The sequence below is a fragment of the Acinonyx jubatus genome, chromosome B2, assembly GCF_027475565.1.
Source record: "Acinonyx jubatus isolate Ajub_Pintada_27869175 chromosome B2, VMU_Ajub_asm_v1.0, whole genome shotgun sequence".
NCBI lineage: Eukaryota > Metazoa > Chordata > Mammalia > Carnivora > Felidae > Acinonyx > Acinonyx jubatus.
The window spans coordinates 91042511-91048510 of NC_069385.1; positions in this window are offsets into that span (position 1 = coordinate 91042511).

The window sequence follows — 6000 nt, forward strand, 5'->3', positions numbered from 1 at the left end:
AAGCAGGCTCCAGGCTCTGAGCCTGATGTGGGGCTTGAAACCCACAATCCATGAAATCATGACCTGAGCCAAAGTCATACACTTAAGCAACTGAGCCACCCAGGCGCCCCTCTTGATGCTTTTCAGAGAGAGAGAGAGAGCATGCATTCAAGTAGGGGAGAGGCACCAAGTGAGAGAGAGACAGAGACAGAGACAGAGAATCCCAAGCAGGCTCGATCCTCAGCGCGGAGCCCAATGGGGGACTCAATCCCACAATCCTGGGATTATGACCTGAACCAAAATCAAGAGTCAGATGCTCAACCAACTGAGCCACACAGGCTCTCCTCAATTACACATTTTATCTCTTTTATCTTACTCCATGGAATATAATAAAAACAAAGCAAAAAAGATGAAAAACAATAAACAAGTTTTCAGAAAACAATCTAGATTTGAGCATCTTCTATGGAAATGTATAAATACTTAAAATTAATTTGCTTTGGTATTATATGCTTTATGAAAAGATATCTCAAAAGCAAGTAAGCACTTCCCAAGAAAGAGATTAAAATATATCTCTGCAATCATATATGGTAAATTTACTTTATCCAGTTACAAGGCTTCTGGGAAAACTGGTCATTAGAAGCAGCAATTCAGCACCAATTCTTAAGCTGATTCCAAAATTATACATTAGAACTAGATAGTGCCATATTTATATATATATATAATATAAATATATTCATAAATATATACAATTTATTATTATTATTATTATTATTATATTTTTGTCTTTACTTCACAGGTCTTTTTTTTCACTTTTATGTATTTATTTATCAAAATTTGCATAAGCCTGACCTCATTCACCAACACAAAACATAACCAGAATACACACACACACACACACAAGGCAGTTTTCTCCAAATACTTTGGAGGACAGGAAGGAATGGACACATTTGGGTGGACTTTTGGCTTCATTTTCAGAGGTTTGGGAGGGTTTGGGTCCCACACATCCAGGAAGGTAGAAGGATGAGAAAGACAATAAATAGAACCCTGGGCCTAGCTTGCTGTGGTACATTACAGGTATACCCCTGTGCATGGCCCCTGCAGCACCTGGCCCTGGCCATTCATTAGCCAACAGCAGGAGCTGGGCATCGGAGCTCTGACTTACTATAAAAAACTCAATTTGACATCTCTAATAGGGTCCTTGACTCAACAGAATGGTTTCTTCAATTTCTACCTTGTTCTTCCACCAGAAAATAGTATCAAACTCATTATTCCTACAACAAACGTGTCAGACTGCTGGTAGGGTACAAAACAGGCAGTCTCTTTGCCCTTTATTCTGTATAACCTTCACTAAGGCATCCATGTGCCTGATCTGATGTAGAGCCAGGGTAGCATTCCAAAGTCCTTTCTGATGGGTTATTATGACAACGTATGGTAGAAATTTACTACTTCAGATATTAGTTTTCTAGAATTGGATTTATTTAAATAATGAGAAAACAAAAACTACATACCTTAACTGAAGCAATCTAGGTCATATATAAATAGTATTGATTACTGTACTTCTATCTTCCAGTTTAGCTTTTTTTAAAAAATCATCCATTGTAAAAACATTCTATTTTTTTCAGTAAATAATCAATGTCAAATATAATCCCTGCCACACATTGTACAGAAAATATATACATATACTCTAAAAAAAGTTTACTCATTTGTATTAATCATCATGTTGGTTATTTAAAAGAGTTGCAGTATATCAGTTGGTTACATGTATTTATCAGTTTTGCCACATTTTAAGACGGGTAAATTTTGAAGTAATCCTCTTTTTTAAAAAAATATATACTACTGATCATAAAGCTCGTGGCCTCGCACTGTTCAACCTTACAAGTTCAAATGTGTATACGCATGAAACCAAATCCATTATCTCTTCAAATTTTCATAGCTATACCTCCCTCACTGTTTATTATATGATTATTTTAAAACAACAAAAAAACATTTACCACAATGTATATAAATAGGGAATTGATCTTAAAAATACTTCTAATCAATTTTGAAGTCTTCCTGTGGCAACCAATTGTTGTTTGTTAAATTGGATTTAATGGTTTGGGTATATTTGATATTTGTCTGTTAAAAGGTGAAGTTTCAAGAATGAAAATGGAGATGCACCATATTTAGCTATAAATGGTTTACCAAATTATTGGCCAGTGTCGATGATATTCATTTTGGATCTCTGTCTGCCGTAAGTTCTTTTAAGACCCAAGCCCTTGGGCAAATGTGTATGTTAATTGCTTAGGGTAATTTTATAAAAATCCATGTGAATCATGTGTATGCATATATGCATATGTATAAATGCACAAATCCACACATACAAAGTGCAGTGTGTTGAAGAAATGTATTTTAATGAGGGAAAATGTCCAAGGAAGCACAACTTAAAGTAACAGCCTATGACTAGAAAAACTTTTCATTTACAAACAAAAAAAGGAACATTATAAATTGACTTTAAGAAACTCCTTACCATGGGCATTAACTGAATCTTAACGAAAAATAGATGATTTTTAGTAAAAGAACAAAATTCAGTCCTTCACATCACTATTACCAATTAAGCAGTATAAACATTAGAATGAATTTCTAAAGCTAACATTTTTTAATTGAAAAATCTAAGGTTCAGTGAAGCATTATTAACTTGATGTGCTTTCCTAGAAATGCAAGGTCATGCCCTTAAATTTTAGCTTATTTTGCCTTTTTAACAAGTTGTTCTTTGATTAAAATTTAGAGAGTCTCAGTTCAAACTCAAGGAAAAACAAACTAGCTTAGCTAAAAAAGTAGCTTAGTTTTCTTCAATAAACATACAAAATCCTACCTCTAAGAAATAAGTCAGACAAAAATAGTAATACATGAGCTGCTTACCAACAACACTTATTCTAAACGGAATATTTGAGAAACAAATATCTCATTGTCAGGCTTTTTTTTTTTTTTTTTACTTGTCATTGTTTGCTTATGGAGGGACTGGACTTTTTTAAGGAGCAGGGCCATTTTGTATATGATAACAGATAGAAATAGATGTATTGAAATGGATATAGAACTAGGTAATTTAGAAGCTCTTTTCATGGGAAGAGTGATGATTTCCAGGCAAGTGCTTTTGTTTTCCCAATGAAAAAAATAAAGTTTTCAATGAGAGTAAGGGAAAGAACAGTCAGGAAGATTTTAAAGCAAAATGTAACTCACAATATTGAGTAAAGAGGCAACTTTATGGATGATAGTACCAGGATTTCTAGCAATTTTGTTTGTGCAATTTAGTTTTATGGATTTCAGATGGCAAATTTTCAATTTAGTTTTCATACTTCTTCTAGCAATTTCTGCTTGTTTAGTTCATATTGGACAAAGTGGACAGCTCAGTTCAAGTAGAAAATAAGTGTTTATTCAATCCTATGTAAGGGAGGGAAGGGAAAAAACAGGTGGTTGAAGGTATTTACTAGAAAATGACTAATAATGATAGACATTTGATTTTAACCTATAGAAGAATGGAATTGAAATTGGAGAAAAGTTGATAGTTTAAAAAAATGGTGAGGTCAATGGATTAGAGTTCTTTAATTCCAGGTTTAGTGCAAATGTTTGGCACACAGTGAATTAATTAATGATTCTGTGTACATCTCAGTTTATAGTTATTGTTGATGTTGTCCCACCCCCACTGCCATGGGAAACTCATTGACCAAACAACAACTTTTAACGAGCAAGGGAGAACATCAACTTGACTGTCTTATTAGTATCTCTAAGGTGGATGATTAGGCAAGGGTTCTTATAAAATTTTGGAGGCTGCTTTTAGTCCTGGTTTCATGTAGATGTTAATATGTTTGATATGGTCAGTGCTTAGTCTGAAATTGTAAATAAGAAAGATGTTGGAAGAGTTAATATTCTTGTCTGTGAAAGACATGAGTCTATGTGAGACTATAGCACGATAGTCTTATCTCAGGATACAGGTACCTGAAAAAGTTAGTGTTAAAATAGTTTCAGTTTAGATAATTTGTGTCATATTCACATCATTATGTGGCAAAAAATAAGTCAATGACTCTTACAAGTAAGTACTCACACAACTTATCAAACTGTGCTTGCTCTCATATTTCTAATATGCATAATCATCACTTGCATTCTATGTTGGTGTCAAATAGTTAAAGAAGATAATGTTTTACTGGGAAGATTGTGTAAGCTTTCAGGATCATTACAGAAATCAGAAATAACTAAATGAAGAGTAGAAAAACTATTCTTAGAAGTTACCTTAATTTTATGGCGACCTCAGGAGTTGTTCAAACTTTATCTTAAGTAATACTTAGGCATAGTTATGGCAATTCACTGAGAGTGAAAATAATTACATTGACCACAAAATCCTATGCACATTTAAAAAATATTTATTTATTTAAGTAATCTCTACACCCAATGTGGAGCTTGGACTCATGACCTCAAGACCAAGAGTCATATGCTCCTCTGAGGCAGCCAGTCGTCCCTCTTCTCAGATCTTAAATAGTTTAGATTGATTTTAAGCAACAGAGCCTTACAATATAATACAATATGGCATAATTTTAGAGGATTTGTGTAAAATTGTTCTGTTTTGTTATGTAATAGTTATGTAAACATATAAGTAGATATATACATAATGTCAAGAAATTTAAGCAGATCATTGAGGTGATATGACAACTGGAATTTCAAAGTCAATTTTACTAACAATAAATTAATGGGGATAACCAATCTAGATATATATTTAGACTTGAACCCTATTCTAATTCTGACAAGATAGAATTTAATTCACACTGTTTATTAAAATATAGACTGAGGTGTCTGAGTGGCTCAGTCAATTAAGGTTTGCTCTTGATCTCAGCTTAAGTCTTGATTTCAGGGTCCTGAATTCAAGCCCTGCACTGGGCTCCACACTGGACACGGAGCCTACTTAAACAAACAAACAAAAGTAAAATTGGTTTGTATCACTTTAGTTGTACTTCGTGTAGCAATTATAAGACTAGCAATTTAGCCTGGTGATATAAAAATAAGCAATTTTAAAGTATGGGTAAAAATAATTTACATGTTAATAAACATTGTGACCTTTCCGGTACTATTAACAACGTATATGAGCAAATGTTATTAAAAAGCCTTTTAGTATATTTATCTGAGTGTTTTTATTAGTAACATCAGATATCTATGTAGCTAGTAGTTTTCAACTATGTGGTTCTCAACTTCTCTTTTGTGTGACTTTGGAAGTTAAGTTATATGAACTGTGAAGATAGGCCCTGAGTTTTTCTTGCTCATATCTGTATTCTCAGTGCTAAGGGAAATACCTAGAATATAATACAGCCTCAATAAATAACCATTGAAGGAATGAATAAATAAACAAAGTAATTTATCAATCAATGAGAAGACTTGAAAAGTTATGGTCTGGACACAATATCAATTTATACCCCTGCCTACTTTAACAACCTCATTTCCTACTAAACTGTGATACACATCCTGTGTCCCAGACACACAACTTTACTTAACATTACTTAACATTGAACTCCTGCATCAATTGTGTTTCAGTGTTTACCCTGTAAATCTGACAACCTAAGAAAATCATTTTTAACAACCCTCTCCTCTATATAACAAAAAATAACTTTAATAAAATTAATGTAGTAATTTATGAACAATTACTATTCTCTTGCTGTGTCCTTTGCTTTAAAACAATTAGCATTCTTAAAAATTACAATGTGTAGATTTTGTTCAAATGCAACAGAATGTGTCTTGCATGAATTAAGTGTGCATTTCAAATCACACTTTGTGTTCTTTTTTGGTATTCTAGTTTATCAACATATTTAAAATCTTCAAATGCTCACATAGAATGAAAGAATGGAAGTAACGAGTTCAGTCTCTTCATTTGGACATAATGAACCATCATGAGTTTTTCTGAATCAATTATTTAATGAAAGTATATGTATCATACAGGGCTGCCACACTGGAAACTGGCTAAAACAATACTGATGCATAATGAACTAATACTTTAAAATCTAA